The sequence below is a fragment of the Scaptodrosophila lebanonensis genome, unplaced genomic scaffold (genome assembly GCF_003285725.1).
Source record: "Scaptodrosophila lebanonensis strain 11010-0011.00,11010-0021.00 unplaced genomic scaffold, SlebRS2 tig00000238-arrow-arrow-pilon, whole genome shotgun sequence".
NCBI lineage: Eukaryota > Metazoa > Arthropoda > Insecta > Diptera > Drosophilidae > Scaptodrosophila > Scaptodrosophila lebanonensis.
Genome location: NW_022060625.1, coordinates 301,816 through 323,419, shown reverse-complemented (window position 1 = coordinate 323,419; position 21,604 = coordinate 301,816). Strand labels below are relative to the sequence as shown.

Sequence of the window (21,604 nt, the reverse complement as noted above, 5' to 3'; positions counted from 1 at the left end):
ACGCCTCCTTCTGTGTGTTACATACATGCGCACAAAACTAGTATAGCCTTTCACCCATTGGGTACAGGTTATAAAAAATGAACTCAAATATCTTAAAAAAAAGCAAATTACTTATAATATAAATTAAAATAGCATAACTTTTTTTAATTTAAATAAAAAAGAAGGTATTTCTTTTCGGTAATAGTTTTGTTGGCTTCTTTAATTTATATGCATGTACATACTTGTATACGAAGTTACTATTCAACTAATAGCCGATAAAACAATAGAATATGCAAGTGCACGTGCACCCGCCGATATCAGTGGTCATTTCGGTCATGCGGGCATGACTGTAAATACGACGTGCGATCATTTCTTGCACGCAGGCAAAAAGTTTCGGTCACCGCCGCTTATTCTGAGTCTTTGCAGTTGTGAGTCAAACTGACTGGTTGGTGAGGGTTCGTTTAAAACCAATCATTGCTTGCATTCATGCAAGAAGTTTCGGTCACAACCGCTCACTTCTGAGTTTTTGCAGTTTTTATTCGAACTGAGTGTTCGTTGAGGGTTCGTTCGCAACCAGTCATTGCTTGTCACTATACCCAAATAAAATAATCATACCGAGTATGGGTAAATACTCGAGTTTGACCGAAAATGTAGTACTCGTTGCAGTTCTTTGGTACACACATAACGCATCTTTGTGCAAAGTTTGGTGTCTCTACCTCTTATAGTCTCTGAGATCCAGGTCTTCGGACAGACAGACATACAGGGCTAGATCGACTCGTCTTGTCATGCTGATCAAGAATATAAATACTTTGTGGGGTCTGCCACGCCTCCTTCTGCCTGTTACATTTTCAGCTCCCGCAAACCTAATATACTCTTGTACATTTTATGTACAGAGTATAAAAACAGCTGCGGGCAGCGCTGCGATTTTATTTATGGCTATAACTTTCTTCAGAATTGACCTATCATGATGAAACTTAGCACACGGACACATAAGTACTAACTGGATGGATATACAAAAGTAATTTCAAAATTCCAAGAATTACGAAATTTATTTAAAAAAAACAGGAATTGAGGGGGAGTGGGGGGTGTATCAGAATAAAAAAATAAACTTGACCTGCCTAGGACTTAGGGGAACCTCGATACCAAGTTTGGTTATTCTAGCTCTTGTACTTCCTGAGATCCTTGCGCTCATACAGACAGACGGACGGACAGACGGACATGGCTATTTCGACATGTCTTGTCATCCTGATCAATAATATATATACTTTGTGGGGTCTGCCACGCCTCCTTCTGTGTGTTACATACATGCGCACAAAACTAGTATAGCCTTTCACCCTTTGGGTACAGGCTATAAAAATTTAATTAATTTATTAAATTAATTAAGGAAATTTATTTAATACATACATAGAAGACATGTTTATCTACAGTTCTACATTTACATCACGTGTCTATGCGTGTTTATATACGTGTATGTATGCAGCACAAAGTTGAACCAAAGCAGCAACAACAACAACAGATGCGAGCAGTGCTGTAAGCAGAGCTTGGGCAGCGAATTTGTTTATGGTTATGACTTTCTTCAGAATTGACCTATTATGATGAAACTTGGCATACAGACACATAATCACTAACGAGATGTAGTTAACAAATTTGAAAATCGAAATTCCAAGAATTACGGGAGTTATGGAAAAAAAACACGAATTGCGGGGGAGTGGGGGTTTGTATCAGAATAAAAAAAAAATAAACTTAAAACGCCACTCCTCCTTCTGTGTGTTACATACATTTGCACAAAACTAGTATAGCCTTTCACCCTTTGGGTACAGGCTATAAAAAGAATACAATAAAAACTCTACAAGTAAAAGGAATTAAGCTTTCAGCGAAAGAGTTTTCTTATTGAATGGTGACTTCTCGATACATTTTCTTGTCTTGTCGCTGCTGGTGGTTGCTGAGTGATAGCTTAGACGAGTTTAGTAACGTGTCCGTCTGGTCAGAAACCTACGACAGCGACGATAGTGTAATGCAGGGGTTGATCGAGGGCGTAAACAATTGCCAAATCGACCGATGAGATAACTCTTATGGGGAGACTTCAACTGCCAAATTAGCGAGCTCTCACAGCGCATACAAAGTGCACAAATAGCGCCTCCGGAGGTGGAAGTTTATAAAGATTTAGAAATCGTGAACACCCGCAGCCCTGCACGGGACTGAACGTCGACCAGGTCGATACCTCCTTTTCAGTTCACTCACTCAAATAATTTTTGAGAATGTTCGGTGTTAAAGCATTTTTTTTTGCTTAACAACCTCTGAACGTTTGACGTGGTCATTGGTCTTGACTTGCTAACGCAAATGGGCATGGTCCTAAGTTTACAAACGGAAAATGACGCAGGGAATAACCAAGAGCTTAGAGCTTACAACTCGGTCGCACTCGAAGCGGTAGCCCAAATTGCTGATGAAGTCGATTACAAGAGTGACTACGCGCATTTTTTAGAGGAAGTTCCCTGCTATCCTTCATCAGACGAGGAGTAGCGGGGGTAGCTATGAAATTTTTAATCAATAGTGGGCATGGTCCTATCCCAAATGGATGAATTGAAATGTGGTGCCAAATCTGGCATTGCAATTCTGGCACTGCATGAAATTCATGTCGGACATCTTCGACATAAATTAAAGAAGAGAGATCCTCAAAACTGAGCATATTCGAGCTCATAGGGCCGCTCAAGACAACGTGAAACAGGTCTTGTCTGACTACTAGTTCCCTAGGATGACCAGGCTCGCTAACGAAATTGTATCAAACTGTAGGGTCTGTTCCAGGGCAAAGTATGAGAGGCACCCAAGGAAGCAGAAACTGGGCAAAACGTCAATTCCGTCCCACTCGGGTGAGAGACTTTACGTAGAAATATTCTCAACAGCGTTCTGGTGAGGGATCAACACGATTATGTGAGTAAATCTGTCAGACCTGTTCCCTCAGTCTCACATGCGGAAACTATTGGACTTGGATGTCGAGCACGTAAGAAATTTGTTGCCCCTTTGAATGTACAGCTTTGAAAATTATCGCATTAACTCACCAGATTCGTGAGCCCCAACAACGCTCAAAGCAAATTCCCAGGGATCGCATCGTCTCCGTTTCTTAACATCAGTAGAGACGACCCGGTGGTGAGCCTCCCCTTCCTCCACAGATTAAACGAAGATAGCATACGTGTTATTAAGGAGGTAAAGGATGAGGTAGTTACAAATGCCAAACTGGCAGTAGGAATCTCCATGGGACTTGGAGGCTGCCTGGTGATCTGCGGCTGTGTTTTCGTCAGACAATACATGATGAAAAGAAAAAACACGCAAACTAAAGAAGATGGTGCCAAGCATCAGCACAGCCGAGGACGGCCACGTATTAACTAACAACACTCAGCCCCCCCATCCAGCGAATGCCTGAGCAAATTCACCGCCAGGCATTTGCATCCAAGTAGCTGACCCAGCATTCCCATGGGCAGCAACTTGGTCAACGACATCCGCCGCGGTAATGTGACACACTGCATGAGGCGCAAGCTCAGCACATCGGCGGCGTAGGCAGCCGCATTTGGGCTCTAGCTTGTAAGATTTGTATTTTGTAATTTAATTCTTAATGTTCGATTATGACTGTCGCATCACCGTACAGTAAAAATTTCTGAAATAAACTCACTCCGTATTTTATTGCTGCGTCCTTCGACCAACAAATGGTTTTAATTATTATGAGTAAGTAAGCGGTTCGGAGTGACTCATTAATTCTTAACTTTGTAGGGTCTGCCACGCCCCCTTCTGTTTGTTACATTTTTTCCCTCCCGCAAACCAAATATACTCTTGTACATTTCATGTACAGTGGATAAAAACAGAAACTTTTCCTTCCGAAAGCTTAGGAGAAAACCTACACATATGTATACAAAGGTCTACTGGCTAATTTAAATACTATACTTGAAAAATTCCTTGTTCTCAAACAGATGAACAAAACAAAAATCGAAAATGGTTATATGGGCTCAACTCCTCAACTGGTCAAACTTTTTAAAAGTATTATATTTTGTGAGGTCGGCCACGCCTCCTACTTGGTGTTAAATAAGCACTTAACTAATATACGCTTTTACCGAAGGTTTAACAAGAAAGAAATGCTACAGTCGAGAAGGCTCAACTCCTAAATACTCTCTACCCACTCTCACAAAATATAAAAACACTAAAATAAAACAATAAAGGAATGATGGCTCGAGCGGGCTCAACTCTTAAATACCCAGTACCCACCCCACAAAAAACAAATTTAAAAAAATTAATTAATTAATTAATTAACTAAATTTTATATAAAATATTCAACACATGTATGTACAATTTCAATAGCAAACCCTTACATCAGAATCATGTCTATGCGTGTATGTGTTTAGTACTGTAGTAACTTAAAGCAGCAACAACAACAGCTGCGGTCAGAGCTTGGGCAGAGATTCGATTTATGGCTATAACTTTTTTTATATTAGACCTATCGAGATGCAACTTGACATACGGACACACTGATACCAAATTTGAGTTCGAAGTTCCAAGAACTATGGCAGTTATTGAAAACCACTTATAGCGTTGGAGTGGGAAGTGCATCGAAAAACAAACTCAAACTCTTACTTAAGGAAATTTGGGACCCAAGTTTGGTTATTCTAGCCTTTATACTTTCTAACATCCTCGCGATCATACAGATAGACGGACGGTAAGACAGACAGACGGACGGACATGGCTATATCGGATCGTCTTGTCATCCCGATCAAAAATATATATACTTTATGGGCTCTGCCACGCCTCCTTCTGTGTGTTACATACATTCGCACCAAACTAGTATAGCATTTTACCCCTTGGTTACAGGCTAAAAATATTTAAAAATTTTTTTTAAAAATTTGAATTTGTTTAAGAAATTAATTTAATTAAAACAAGAGAGAATAATACAGTCGAGCAAGCCCGACAGTAAAATACCTTGCACTCTCCACAAAAAGGGAAAATTAAAAAAAAAATTATTGAAAACCATTTAATTAACTAATCTCCATATATATAAAAAAAAGTGAAATTAAAATGAAAAGTTCGAGTTTCAAAGGGGGGAAAACAGGCTCCAACGTTTGTATGAAAAATCTACAATTTTCATCTGATTAACTTCAAACTTAGTTTATTTACTCTCAGGAAAATTCCAAGAAAAACTGTATACTTGGTTTTTTGAAATTTTTGGGGACTGCAATATGGGAGTTTTCCTGTAAAAAAAATGGGGCACAAAAGGAAACCGCGTCAATAGCCCATAGCCCAAACGGCAAGAGCTATGAAGCTGAAATTTAGGCTCAAGGATCCTATCATAGTGAAGGTGCTCACTAAGAAGGGATTTTGGAAAATTCAACCTCCAAAGGGAGGAAAACGAGCTCCAAAATTTGTTTGAAAATTCTGCATTTCTGCACCGATCAACTTTAAATTTATATATAAATTTATAATCTATAAAAGAATACAAACAAAACTGCATACTGTGGTGCAAATTTGTGGTGGAGCTTGAGTTATTGGGGTTTTAATATTTATGCACCTTTTCAAATGAAAAGTTTGTGTTATAAATTTTTTCCGACCGATTTAATATTTATGGACTGTAATTTACGTAACTAAATCTACAACTTTACGTTCAAGGATTTTCAAAATTAGCATTTTACAAATGCAGGCAGAACAAACAATACAAAATATCAAACCGTTGGGGACAACTAAGTATACATACACACACACACACACAAACAGCTGTTCGTGTAGTTGCGTGCAAACGATTGAAATAGCCGAAGGAAAATGTGAGACACTAATATGTGAATGTACACACATGCATATGTACACATCTATGTACATGTACACATCTATGTATGTATGTATGTTCATTCGTCGTGCACTGACAGAGCAAGAAATGTTAATTAATAAAAATTATTTAACATTTTTAAAAGTAATTTTTTCTTTGTTTAGTACATTTGGCATTAGGGTTTTCATTAGTAACTTTATGCAGCAACAACAAATTACAAAGAACGCAAATATCAAATAGTTGGGGACATCACATACACACACTCACACACAGAACAAGCAACAGTTCGTGTCTAAGTGTGCGGTTCTCTACGTGCGGTTAAAAAAGTAAAGAGAAACATGCATGCATATGTACATACATATGTATGTATGTATGCCTGTGTACGTACATATATAGCACTGTTGTTTGATTGTAATAAATAATGGTCTATGGTTTTAAATCAAATTCTTAAAACGAAAAACAACAACAACTGCAAGTCATTGGCTCGCGCTTCTTTTTTCGTTTTGATCATTTACGCCAGTTAATTTCAAAGGCAAAATGCCAAAAGTTTACAGTTACCGTCGATAGGCAACGACTGCGTGAGCGATAGTAAAGCAGAAACCGAAAGCGGACCTACGCATATTCTGCTTCGCGTTGCGGGCAGATGTACATATGTATGTTTGTATATGATTTGTTCTAATTGATCTCAATAAATTATAAGATGTTATTATTTAAATTTTCTGTTAATTGCATTCAAACTTCGATGGAATTATTGATTGTATCGACGGATTCAACTATCGATAGTTTTGATGCTCTAGCACATAGAGCATCCGACACATGCCCATCTCTAGCATCTCAGCTGATCGCATATTTACAGCGACTTACCGTTTTAGTGTTAGCTAACAACGCTACAAATATACTCTGAACAAATCTAAGAGTCATTTATCGTTAAGCCTATTTTGTGAGTGTATTCATGCGATTTACAAAAGCAGAAACACACCTTTTACATTCACAACAATCATATTTGGAATTGAAGACACAAATTAGTGTTGAATTAAAAAATTTAATACATACTTATATATGTATGTATGTATATAGGCGGATAACGCCTGCATGAAAAATTTAAATGTATGTACATATCAGCGTTGCCGAACGCTCCAATTTTGGCGGGACGTCCCGATTTATAAATCAAAATTAAATGTCCCGCGTCGGACTTTTCGGGGATAACTCGACCGTGCGTGCAATGTGCTGAGGAAGCACACAGTCAAGTCAGGACTGACAGTCCGCCCGGTGCGTAACGAAGATATGTACTTACATATGTATGTATGTACGTATAACCATACATAGTACTTATTGTACTATATTTGTTATTTGGAAAATGAACTCTTTAAAAAACTTTACAGAGCGTGGAAAGAAGAATATCATATAGTAAATAATATAATTATAAGCCCATTTTACTTAGCTCAGCAAAGACGGGCAAGACCTGCTAGTTTATATATATACTAGCAGGTCTTGCCCTTCTTTGCTGGCTCAGTATTTGTGCAATAATTTTTTTAAATAAACATTTTCTGTTCTTGACAAAAAATTGTTCAATTAGTCCGTTACATTTTTGTTCTTGTAACTAATAATTTTTTATCCCTCTAACACGTTAGAGTGCCTCAAAGCACTTATTATATTTTTTGCATTAACGAACAAAATAAGAACTTTTTAATCATTTGAATATCAATAAACATAGCAAAGTATTTGCTAAAGCATTGAAAGTGCTTCAAAGCTTTTAACGGTACTTATAATATGATCTGCACAAGCCATATGTTTTTCCCCAGTAAAATTTGATCTGGCACATGGTGTAGTTTGTTTTGTTAATAGAAGTGAATTTATCAGATCAATCCCATTCAAAATTTTTTTCTTCAAAGGTATTATTATTTACCATTAAAATTAAGTTTCATTTTGCAAATATATTAAATATGTGCGTAGTAGCAGTGAAATAGTGATGAGTGCCTTGACGCACGCTTGGGGCTCCAAGCAAACTTTTCTTGGCAGCAGCGTCTCTTTTGGTTATGCTTACCGTTTTGAGATATACAGCGGGGCAGGTGATAACGTTATCTTACCTTCGACATCTACTACAGCGGCCATATAGAAAAGCGCGAATTCGGATGTGGATTTGCTGTGAATCTAAGGCTGCGACATCTTGTCTCCAGGTTCATACCGTTCGATGAACGACTGGCAGCAATCCGCATCAAGGCAAAATATTTCTATATTAGCATTATTTGCGCCCATGCCCCGACGGAAGAGAAAGACGAGTCCATCAAAGATATATTCTACGAGCGCCTGAACATGCTATATGAGCGCTGCCCTCAACATGATGTCAAAATCGTACTTGGTGATTTCAACGCCAAGGTTGGAAGGGAAGGTATCTTTGGTGGAACTGTCGGAAAACACAGCCTACACGTCAACACGTCCGATAACGGAATGAGGCTGATTGACTTCGCGGCGGCCCGGAATATGGTTATTAGTAGCACCAGATTCCAACATCTCGACATCCACAAGGCGACCTGGCTATGCCCTGATCGACAGACCCGAAACCAAATCGATCATGTGATGATTGACGGAAGATATGTATCTAGTGTGCTAGATGTTCGCACGATCCGTGGAGCCAACATTGATTCGGATCACCACCTTGTAGCAGCCAAGGTACGCACCCGTCTTAGTGTGCATTATAACGCACAGGTAGGCACACGAAGAAAACTAGACGTCAGTAAGCTGCAATCACAAACGGTAGCTAACGCCTTCACCTCTAGACTCTCGGATCTGCTTCGCCGAAGCACCTCCTCCGAACCCGAAACAATATGCTCACAGTGGAGTAATATCTCGCACTCTCTCGCTACCGCTAGCAGAGAGGTGGTAGGCTACTACCGCCCCAAGTGAAATTGCTGGTATGATGATGAGTGCCGCCGAGCAACGGTAGAGAAAAACGCCGCGTACCAACGAACCCTACAGTCATCAGCGACGCGAGCTGTTATATAGCGATACAGGGAGAAGAGAAAGAATGAGAGACGCCTTTTTAGACACAAAAAAAGGGAACAAGAAAGGCGTGAGGAAGAGGAGATAGAAATGTATGGAAGCAGAAGAGATGCCAAAAAATTCTACGACAAGGTAAAGCGTCTTACCGCAGGTTACAAGCCCGGGCCAACATTCTGCAAAGATGAAAGCGGAAATCTGGTAACAGATGTGAAGGAATCACTAAGACTTTGGAGGGACCATTTCTCTAAGTTATTAGCAGGTGAAGACGACCAAAACTCCGTTGGCAGAGAAATAGTTCTAGCATCTCCAATCGCAAACGATGGCGTTGACATACTGCCACCCGACTATGATGAAGTTTATTCAGTCATATCCAGGCTGAAAAATGGCAAGGCTGCAGGAGCGGATGGACTCCCAGCCGAGCTGTTCAAAACTGGCGGCGAACAGCTGATCGGGTGCATGCATCAGCTCTTATGCAAAATAAGGTCGGAGGAAAGTATGCCCCCCGATTGGAGTCTTAGTGTACTATGTCCCATATATAAAAAAGGCGATCCTGCAAATTGCGCCAACTACCGCGGAATTAGCCTTCTACCCATCGCATACAAGGTTCTTGCTAACGTAATGTGCAATAAACTGAAGCCGTACATAAACGAACTGATTGGACCTTATCAGTGTGGCTTCAGGCCTGGTAAATCAACAATAGACCAGATATACACATTGCGACAAATCCTGGCGAAAACCCGAGAGAAACAAATCGACACCCATCATCTTTTCGTCGACTTTAAAGCCGCTTTCGACTCGCCTGATAGAACGAAGTTTTTCGCAGCCATGTCTGAGTTTGGTGTCCCTGCAAAGCTAGTACGGCTTTGTATGATGACGTTGAGAAACTCTTGCAGTTCCGTCTTGGTAGGAAAGGACCTCTCTAAACCATTCGATACCAAACGAGGCTTCAGACAGGGTGATACCCTATCGTGCGACTTCTTCAATCTTCTGCTGGAAACTATTTTGCGAAGGACCGATGTCAATAGGGCAGGCACTATTTTTTTTATAAAAGTGTCATGCTGCTAGCGTATGCCGACGATATTGACATCATTGGCACAAACGCACGCGCAGTGAGCGGAGCTTTCACAGAAATTGAGAGGGAATCGAAAAACATGGGTTTGGCGGTAAACATGGACAAGACAAAATACTTCCTATCTACAAGCAGACAGACGCGGCGTATTGGAAACAATGTCTCTATAGATAGATATGACTTTCAAGTAGTAGAGGATTTAGTCTACCTAGGGACCAGCATAAACAACAGCAATGACGTCAGCTTGGAGATTCGCCGTCGGATAACCCTTGCCAACCGGTGCTACTATGGGCTAAGTAAACAGTTCATGAGTAGATCACACTCTCGATTCACTAAGCAAACCCTCTACAAGTCCCTTATCTTGCCTGTGCTTCTTTACGGCGCTGAAGCATGGACATTAACAACACCTGATAAGGCGACACTGGGAGGTTTCGAGAGAAAAATCCTGAGACGAATCTACGGACCCCTAAACGTTGACGGCGAGTATCGAATACGAATGAACTATGAGCTGTATGAGCTATACGGCGACATTGATGTAGTGAAGCGCATTCAGATCCAACGACTGCGCTGGCTAGGTCATGTCGTCCGCATGGATGGACAGTGCTCCAGCCAAAAAAGTATTCGATTCGGACTCTGCTGGTGGACGACGCAGAAGAGGGCGATGGAAAGACCAAGCTATGCAGGAACTAAATAGTCTTGGTGTGACCAATTGGCGACAGCAGGCACAAGACAGAACACGCTGGCGAGGATTACTCGACGCGGCTAAAACCGACATCCGGTTGTAATGGCCACAAAAGAAAAAAAAGAAAGAACCGCGTAGTCAAGGAGGTACGCAGCTTTTTCCAAAGGGGGAACAACAAATTAAAATTTTGGTTAAATAATGCACGGTGCGTTTAAATAATAATTTATGCATATGATGAATAAAACAGGAGAGAACGCTACAGTCGAGTAAGCCCGACAGTAAAATAGCCTGTACTCTCCACAAAAAAACAAAATTAAAAAAAAAAAGATTTTAAAATAAATTAATAAAAAAAAATTAATTAATTAATTAAATTAATAAAGAAAATTTATTTAATACATACATAGAAGACCTGTTTATGTTCAGTTTTAATAGCATACATTTACACCACGTGTCTATGCGTGCTTATATGCGTGTATGTATGCATCACAAAGTTGAACCATAGCAGCAACAACAACAGTTGCGAGCAGCGCTGCGGGCAGAGCTGCATGCTGCGCATGGGCAGCGATTTTATTTATGGCTATAACTTTCTTCAGAATTGACCCATCGTGATGAACCTTGACACGGACACATAATCACTAACTGGATGTACCTACCAAAATTTATTTCAAAATTTAACGAAGAAATTCCACGCCTCCTTCTGTGTGTTACATACATTCGCACAAAACTAGTATAGCCTTTTCCCCTTTGGGTACATGCTATAAAAATCTCAATATACAAGGTGCGTTCGAAAGTAAACAGGACTTTTTGAATCTAGCGCATCCCTGGTGCGTTAGAATCTGCTATCTTTATGGATTGTCCAGTGAGAATTTCATGACATTTCATCAATTGGAAGTGAAGTTATTGCGTTTAAAGTGTCAGTATGTTTGGGTTATCAGTGCGAAAATGAGCTTCGAACAAAGAGCCAACATTAAATTTTGTTTTAAAATTGGTAAAACTTTTATCGAAACGTTTCAATTGATGGAACAAGTTTATGGCGATGATTGCCTATTCCTTAGCAGAGTGCACGAGTGGTTTTAACGTTTTCAAAGTGGTCGTGAGGACATAAATGACGATCAACATGTGGGCCAATCAAAATTCGTGATCACCGAAAATTCCATCGAAACTGTGCGTGAATTCATCAAAAATCAGCCGAAATCATCATTAAAATTGATGGAAATGGAATTGAACATCTCCAAAACATCGATTTATCGCATTTTGACCGAACATTTGGGCTTACGAAAGGTGTGTGCATTGTTTGTTCGGCACAAATTGACTGACGACCAAAAATTGCTCAGAATCTGATATGGCACCGTGCGACTTCTACCTTTTCGGAAAAATGCATTTGCCCATGAAAGAAAAGCGTTATGCAGACGTAGAGGCCATTCAAAACGGTTGCACCGGCATACTGGCGGGCATTCCGGCCAACGAGCTAAAACACTCGTTCGACATGCTTTTGGAGCGTGCAAAAAGCTGTATTGAATAAAATATAAAATAAAATTGATTTTGCCGAAAAAACCATTTGTTCTGTTTTTTTTAAAGTCCTGTTTACCTTGGAACACATCTTGTATATAAAACAGTTTGTCCTGACTGACTGACTGATTGTCAATCAACGCATAGCCCAAACGGTAAGAGTTAGGAAGCTGAAATTTGGACACAAGATCGCTCTTACAGTAAAAGTGAGCACTACAGTTTTGGAAAATTCGAGCTCCAAAAGGGGCAAGACGGACTCCAACGTTTGTATGAGAAATCTACAATTTTCATACGATAAACTTCAATCTTAGTTGGTATGCTCTCATAAAGAATACAAGAAAAACTGTATACCTGGCTATTTTTCCTGAGGCCAGCATTATAGGGATTTTCCAGTGGAAAATCGGGACGCGAAAAGCTATGTGCAATCAACGCACAGCCCAAACGGTAAGAGCTAGGAAGAGACTATAAGAGGTAGAGACACCAAACTTTGCACAAAGATGCGTTATGTGTGTATCTTGGAGACTATAAGACCTAGTGAAAATGTAGGGGGGTGGACGCCGGTCGGTACCAAATTCGTAAGACGGTTGATTGGTGTTGGTGTTGTTTATTGTTTCACTAAAAACTTCACAAATTCACTTAAGTCGATTTGGGGGCGCGCATGCGCTGACTTCACACTTTCAGTCTAGTGCGAATACTAAACACTAAGCCTAATCTAAACTTATTCTAAGCCTCTGCTAGGCGGTCGCCGGTGTGGTGAATTCAAAGTCGGCAGCCGACGACCGACGGACAGTACGCTCTCCTCTTACGCGAACATTCCGCCCCCCTTGCAATACATTGCAAAACAACGTGGGGACGGCTTGGGAAGCGCTTAGCCGCTGCAGAAGCCGGACAAGATCCAGCCGAAGAGGGTGTTCTGAGCGACGGGGATTTCGGCTTGACCCGGCAGCAGCCCTTGCTGTATGATTTTTTGATACACATCAGCGCCGAAGTCCAGGAAGACCGTGGAAGGCCGGTCAAAATTGGGGTCCGCCAGTGACAGATGCGCGAAGTGGCGCCGAACCGACTCGCCCACTGCAGCCGAGGGGGTCCGGTACTGGACCTTGGCCTCCACCTTCAGGATCACCTCCAGTTCGGTGGAAGGGCTGTGCTTGAAGCGCACAAAGGCTGAGCAGGCTTTTTCGGCACCGATCGGGACACTGGCCAGCTTCAGGCCTTTGGCGAAGGATTCGCTGATGCGGCTTACAGGGCAGTACTGATTAATGAGCACTGCCCTAAGCCGCTTTTCCGCATTAAGCCGCAGGAACCGCTGACACTTGCGGAGGGGATGGACTCCCCGACAGACTCGGCAGCGGAACGAATCCACTCCCATGCGACGCTTGCTCTCGTGCGACCCGTTCTTGTGAGGTGCCATGGTTGTGGGAAAAGAGCTGCACGAAAAAGCGAGGAAAAACATTAAAAAATTATGCATGGAAACGGACGTTGGGAATGTTAGTCATTGGACAGTGGAGCTGTCCTCGAACGGAAGGAAGACTAATTTAACGATGGGCCTTTTGATGGTGCCTCGTGCAGTCCGAACTTCGACTACACGGACTCTGCCATCCGAGCCAGGAAATGTGTCTTGAACACGGCCCAGGCGCCATTCATTGGGAGGAATGTTATCTTCCTTTATGACCACCATGTCACCTGATTGGAGATTCCGCGCGGGCTGTTGCCACTTGCTGCGCTTATGGAGCTCCTTCAGGTACTCGTCTTTCCAACGAAAACAAAACTGTTGGTTTAACGCCTTGAGACGACGCCAACGGTTGACAATGGAGACTGCGTCTTCTTGGATTTCTGGCTCTGCCAAGGAGAGAAGGGGGCCACCGGTCAGGAAATGACCTGGAGTAAGAGCCAGCAGGTCACTGGAGTTCTCGGACATCGGAGAGATTGGGCGTGAATTAAGGCACGCCTCAATCTTGCAGAGCAGCGTGGACATCTCCTCGAATGTGTATTTAACACCGGAGGTGTGTTTGTAGAACAGAGCTTTGAAACTCTTGACACCGGCCTCCCACAAACCACCCATATGTGGAGCACCGGGTGGAATGAAATGCCAGGAGAGGATCTGTTGAGGATAGGATGCAGTTATGCAAGCTCGTGTCGCCTCAAGGAAATCACGATCCAACGCCTTTGCCGCTCCGACAAAGGTCGTGCCGTTGTCGGACTGGATTTGCGTTGGACATCGCCGTCGAGCAGCGAAACGTGCAAAGGCTGCCAGGAACTTTTCGGTCGTCAAATCGGAAAACGCCTCCAAATGGATTGCTTTTGTGCTAAAGCAAACGAATACGCAGACGTATCCCTTCGTTATGAGGCAGGCACGGCCAATATAGTTTTTAATTTCGAAGGGGCCGGCATAATCAATACCAGTGTGGGTGAATGGCGGAGAGAAAGTGCTCCGTGGTACTGGTAGCTCTCCCATCAACTGTGTCTGGAGCTTCTTTTTGTGGATAAGGCACACCTTGCACGAGTTGATAATAGACTTGACCAGGACCCGCAGCTTCGGGATCCAATACCTAGATCGGACGAGGTTAATTGTGAGTTGGTTTCCTCCATGTAGAGAAAGCCGATGAGTGAACAAGACCAGGAGACGAGAAAAGCAACAACTGTAGGGGAGCACAATAGGGTGGCGTTCATCATAGCTCAATGTCCGAGAGGCCACCAATCGACCACACGATCTCATGATCCCGTGTTCATCCAAGAAGGGATTCAAATTATGGACTGAGCTTGACGAGGACACCGGTTGCTTTTTCTCCAAGGATTGGAACTCTTTCGGATACTCCCTTCGCTGAGTGCATATGATGAGGGCCCGTTGAGCTTCGACCAGCTCAGTGCTGCTAAGCTCGCTGGGCCGTTGGGGACGTGCCTTCCGGCATCGTGGGCTCAAAAGAAGAACGTACGCTGTGACCCGAAGAGCTCTGCCGAAGTCAGAAAAACGTTCGAGGAAGTCTGCAGCTGCTGGCACTTCCGCAAAATGGCTTCTAATGGTGCGCTTCTCCATGTCGGTGTCAAGCATCGGGAGACCCAAACGAGACCATTCTGCATGAGGGTGTTTGAGCCAATCAGGGCCATGCCACCATAAGGTATTTGACCACAAGTCCTGCGGAGACGTACCGCGGCCTGCCAAATCCGCCGGATTGTGCTCGGATCGCACGTGTGACCACTTCTCTGCGGCGGAAGCAATCCTTGCAATCCGATTGGCGACGAAGGTCGTCCAAGTGCAAGCTGGCTTGCTGAGCCAGGCCAGCACAATCGTCGAATCCGTCAAAAAGAAAGTGTCGTAGCTGCTAAGGGGGAGATTCGGCAGGACGGCTGCAGCCATATCAGCCAAAAGGACAGCACCGCACAGTTCCAGCCGTGGCAAGGACACGGTCTTAACCGGAGCCACTCTCGTCTTGGCTGTGGGGAGATGCACTCGCACATCGTTGCCGAATTGAACCCGGACGTAAAGCGCGGCTCCATACGCGCGTTGGGAGGTGTCACAGAAACCATGGAACTGGAAGGATGCTTGCGGTTCATAATTAAGCCATCTCGGTACGCGGATGTGGTTAATTTGAGGGTACTCTTGCAGGAGCTCGTTCCATTGACGATGCAACCGAGGAGGCAACGGGTCATCCCACCCGATCTCGCTCAGCCAAAGCTCTTGCATGAACATCTTCGAGCGCAGGATAAAGGGAGCCAGCCAGCCCGCTGGATCGAACAGCTTAGCGACATGAGAAAGGACCTCGCGCTTTGTATAGGAGGATTGTAGTTCAACCTTGGGAACTATAAAGAAGAATTCATCTGTTGTGGCTTTCCAACGGACTCCTAAGGTTTTTGCTGTGCTGGCATCTTCGAGATCCAGAAAATCAACGCACAGCATGTGCTCACGAGGCACATCTCGTAGCAACTCCCGATTGTTAGACGTCCACTTTCTTAAAGGAAAGCCAGCGGTGCCCAGAGCTTCCCGCAGCTCATTAATGATCGCCACCGCGCTGTGGATTGTATGTGCCCCCGCTAGTACGTCATCCACGTACATAAAGTTGGAGATCACTTGGCTCGCTAGCGGATATTGTGTGTGGATGTCTTTGGCAAGTTGCTGTAAGACTCGAATGGCCAAAAAAGGGGCGCAATTTATACCAAAGGTGACTGTGCTCAATTCGTAGTCACAAAGATCACCATCTTGGTTGCGGAAAAGAATTCTTTGAAACGGCGTGTGTTTGGGATCTACAAGAATCTGGCGATACATCTTCGTGATGTCGGAGCTAAACACATACTTGAAAAAACGCCATTTCAAAATTTGCATGGTGAGATCGGATTGTAAAACCGGACCTGAATGGAGGACATCATTTAGGCTCTTGCCGTTAGAAGAAGGGTTTGAGCCGTTGAAAACTACCCGAACCTTGGTAGTAGTACTGTCAGGCTTGAGCACGGCATGGTGAGGCAGATAGAAATTGGCGGATGCGGTATCGGGAGTGACTTGTCGCATATGACCCAGATCGAGGTATTCTTGTACCACTGAGTCATACTGCTCTTTCTGAGAGACGTTCTTCTTCAACCGAAACTCGTTTTTCAGGAATTGAGCCAGAGCAATGGATCGGGAGTGCCCCAGGTCAATGTGATCAGGATCCTTGAATGGTAAGGTAACCACATACCTGCCGCTCTCTTCTCTTCGTGTAGTACGGACAAAATTTTGTTCGCATACGGCATCAGATTCCTTCATCACTCTGCTTGGAAGATCCTCCACCTCCCAAAATTTGGTGAGAAGATTTTCTAACGTGCCGTCATGGCTCACCGCCACGTGAGTGAAAAACGAAGCGAGATACTGCACGGGGCTCTGGGTCACTGGACCACTTAGGATCCAGCCGAAAATCGATTCTTGCCCAAGGAGAGTGCCACAAATATTCTTCTGGAAGCCGCCTAAAAGAATGGATGGGAGGATATCAGCGCCAATCAGCACGTCAATCTGCGAGCTTCTGTGGAACATGGGGTCAGCCAGCTGAGCATTTGGCAGGTCCCTCAAGCGATCTTGAGGAATGGTGTACGAGGGAAGATTTCCTGCCAATTGCGGAATTACAAAGGCTGAGGTCTCGACGTGCAACCTTGGTTTAGTTGGCGATGCGAGCGTAAAATGGCAGAGCTTGTGTGCTTGGGCGGATACAGCTTGGTTAAGGCCCGAAACTTGGGCTTGCACCGATTGGAATGGAAGCTGTAGACGATTAAAAAGTCGCTCGGAAATAAATGTAGCCTCTGATCCGGAATCGACCAGGGCTCGCGCTGTGTAATTTGTACCCAAATGACCAATGTCAACTAAGGCGGTGCCCAGCAGGACATTTTGGGAACTGGCAACAAAATAAGTATGAACCCTTGCTTCGCTATCGGATGTGGACTGTATTTGTGGAGTGGAGGACTGAGCAGCCGGAGGAACACTGGATGCCACAACAGACGAAGGGGAGGCACGATGAAGTAGAGTGTGATGTCGCCCCTTACACGTAAAACAGGTGTGCACACTACTACACTCTCGTAGTTGATGTCCTCTCGCAAAACAATTTAGACACAGTTTGTTGTGCTTGATGCAGGCAATCCGGTCTGTGATGGACATTGCCAGAAAACGAGGGCACATTCGGATGGCATGGTTCTCCTTGGAACATATGTTGCATGCCTGTGGCTTGGCCTTGTTGGATGGAGGTGGTTTCACGCTAATCTTTGCCTCGAATGAATTGAGTTTCTTAGGCGGCCCGTCCCTTCTCTGAGGCTTGGAATGGCTTTGGTCCTGAAAACTGGACGCCGACCTCTCGTCGTCCATTGCCTCAAGGGTACGGTAGCGTTCAACCAAAAACGTGTTGAGATCCGCCCATTTTGGAATTTCCGTTTTACTTTTTAAGGATTGCTCCCACAGGCCTCGGGTGACCTTGGGAAGCTTGCGCTCGCAGAAAAAACACAAAATAGGGTCCCAGTTTTCGGTTTTTACCTTGGAATGTTCCAGAGCAGTAAGACACCCTTGAATGGTGCTTTGAAGGCCTTTGACAGCTGCTCCAGACTCTTGGCCGATTGTGGAAAGGCCGAACAAAAGTTTGAGCTGGCTATTAACCAACAATCTTTTATTCTCAAAATGCTCTTTTAAATTCTCCCAAGCGGACTCAAAGCCGTCATGTGTGAGCGGGGACTTAGCAACAATGGATTTTGCTTCTCCAGCAGTTTTGGCATTGAGATGGAAGAGTTTCTCAATGGGAGTGAGCCTCGGATTACTAATAAAAACCGCAGTGAACAAATCACGGAAAGTAGGCCACCGTAAAGGATCGCCACTGAAAACTTCAATGTCGACCGGAGGGAGTGAGCAGCCTCTGTTGCTGGTCGCAAGATGAGGTGACAGCAAGGGCTGGCTAGGTGGCTTACTGGCGGCAGAAAGGCTGTCAATGCTCTCGCTGAGCTTGGCGGCACACCTTTCATAAATCAGATAGCAGTGCTCGTACTTCTTCAGGACTACTGCAAGATCATGCCTGCTCTCTTCAGTGGCCAACGCACTTAGTGATCTTGTGCATTGATCACACTCCTGTTCTACTTGTGCCCATAACGACTTGACTTGGTCTCGGCGGGTATTGAGGATATACAGGGATGACTCGCATATTGAGGCGGCGGACATCGTAGCCTCGAAAGCGCTTAATCTGTCGCTCACGAGGAGGAAGGCATTGAGCGACATTTGGCTGGTCGATCTAGACTCCTGAGATACGGACCTTGTCCTTTTTTTCTCAGTAGGAGCAGTCTTGGCTTCGGAAACAGAAGCCTTGGAATTCGCGCTTGATGCGAGCGGCTGAGTGGGACTGGCCCTTGATGTTGAGGCGGATGGAACGCTTAAAGTAGCTAGCGCTGGCGTGGAAGGTGGATCGGCTATGTTCTGTTGCTCTGAAGCCTTAGCCTGATCCCCTGCTGGCATAGTAAACGTTGAAAAACGGACTTGGACTGACTATGTTGGGCGGCGCTACGGTTGGTATTGGACCCAAAATTAAATGTAATAAAATATAAATTTTGCCCAAGTGCCGAAAAAAATCCAACGATGATGTCCAAATATATGTATATGTGGGCCACAGAACGCAATTAGTTGAGGAATTCACAAAAACGAAAAAATATTTTTTTTCAAAAAAAAATTGCAAGGGCAGGAGCATACATAAAAATCGCAACACCCGGTCCGTATAGGGTATGCGCATGCATAAACGCTGCGAAGAGGAACAGCTGGCGGTCAGTCTACACGCTTATTGTTTCAGCTGCGCTCAAACTGACGCTGCCAATGCACTGCTGCAGCGAGACGTTTTTGTGTGGGTATGTGTGTGGGTGTGAGCGCCAGAGAGCGCTAATAACGGCCGAAGAGCGAAGGCGTGGTGAAAATATTGATGAGCCGAGGAGCCGGCTTATCTTAAGCGCTGGAAAGTTTAGCAAACAACACAAACGACAAAAGCCCAAAAAATATGTATGTACATATATGTATGTATGTATGTTGCTGTGTGAATAATAATGTTGCTAAAGATTTGGGAAAAAACTTATATGCAATATAATAATGCGGAGGTAAATAAATAAGTTGGTTTATTTGCGGAAATTGTACCAGTGCAGTGCGCGGGTTGGATAAATGAAAGAGAGAAATATAAATAATACTAGGCGCTCCGTGTGTAGTGTCTTAACTTAAGCGTGTATAGGCAAATTATGTGTGGAATTGAATATTAATAAATGCCTATGTGAATTGTGCACTTATTAACACTCATATGTTGGCACAGTTGGGTTTGAGGCACAACACAATATGTTCGCTTATACACGTTTGACACTTAAGACCTTTGGACCTTACAACACGGCCGAGTTTGAATTGGAAATTCGAAGTTCGTGGGAGTCTCTCTCTCAAAGGCGGGAAAAACAGTATGGCGACTTATATATCTATATGTACATATGTATACTTGAGTAAGATATGTACATAAGCTACATATAAGCCGCTACAATTTTTCCTTTCTTTCGGTTGCACTGGCACTTGCACTTGTAAATTGCTTTTTTTTCGGAACGCGCTTGGACAGTGCGGTTTAGCAATAGTAAATGGATAATTTACAGATGGTACTTAACACTTAAATCCACCGATGCTAGCTGGGGGGACTTCAAAGCAGCACAAGACGAGGATGATGGTTGGAGGTGCAGCAGATGAAATCCGGCTCGGAGGACCAATGAAAATGTAGGGGGGTGGACGCCGGTCGGTACCAAATTCGTAAGACGGTTGATTGGTGTTGGTGTTGTTTATTGTTTCACTAAAAACTTCACAAATTCACTTAAGTCGATTTGGGGGCGCGAATGCGCTGACTTCACACTTTCAGTCTAGTGCGAATACTAAAAACTAAGCCTAATCTAAACTTATTCTAAGCCTCTGCTAGGCGGTCGCCGGTGTGGTGAATTCAAAGTCGGCAGCCGACGACCGACGGACAGTACGCTCTCCTCTTACGCGAACACCTAGGGACACTTAAATTTTCGACCTAGGAATTCATAACTAGTTCAAGTAAATCTAAGTAGGCTATCGGTTCCAAAATGAGACATAATGACCTTAAAACCAACAAACAATAAAATAGTAAAGAGTATGAAAACAAAGAAATTTAATAAATAAATATAACACTAAAAGGTAACCCATCATATGGGTGACCTTAACTTGTATGTATGTATGTACATACATCGGTGGCGTAGTGGATAGCGCATGCGCACACCAAACAAGAGGTCGTGGGTTCGAGCCCCACTCATGGCGAGAGCATGACCTAAATTTTCTCCTCTCGAAAAACCCTCCTAAACTCAAGCCTTCAACGTCGTGGTCATCTATCCACCTAAAAACACATCCATCCACGCTATCTGGACTGCACAATAGTTAAACCCCCCAAGACGCATCTCCCCGGCGGCGACAGGTGACAGCCCCACCACTGGGATAAGTCGCATCTGGCCAATCACCAGGTCGACTGACAACTACATGATTATGGAAACTACTACAAGACAACTGAATCCAAAAAGGACTCCCACTACTTCGATGTCCTGATGTCAAGGATGGCGCTGGAACCCCCAAGGAAGCAGACGGGATCGGCAGACCTAAAAAAGACGACAACCTGGCGGCGGATGCACCCTTCAGGAATTCTCCCAGAAACAACAACACCACATGGGACACAGCCAGACAGACGGCTAGAAGTTAGAGTGTTTAGATTGGAAAAAAATGTCCTTGTAGTAGCCCTAAGCTCCCAAGTGGAGTACAAAGGAAATAAAAAAAAAAAATGTATGTACATACATATACATATGAATGTATATAAAATAGCGAGTTTATTTAATTTTTTTACAGAATTTCGTCAAAACCGTCAACATTACAAAAGCTACATTAACTAAATTGTGCACACATCATTTTGCATAATTTTATAATTATGGACTTTTGTTTTAAATTTAATTTAAATCGGTTAATTCTAAGAAAAGTTATTAGCGAAACAATTTCACTTTGGTACTACGCCCACAACCTGCAGCATTAAGTTCCCTCTTCTTCTTCCTTTTCCTTCTGGTAGCG

General features: G+C 43.5%; 1 protein-coding gene across 2 annotated transcripts in view; it reads right to left on the bottom strand.

Moving 5' to 3' along the window:
- Positions 1–21,604, bottom strand: part of LOC115630050 (tyrosine kinase receptor Cad96Ca) — a 216,022-nt gene that overhangs the window by 45,629 nt on the left and 148,789 nt on the right. The gene's annotated exons all lie outside the window — the stretch shown is intronic.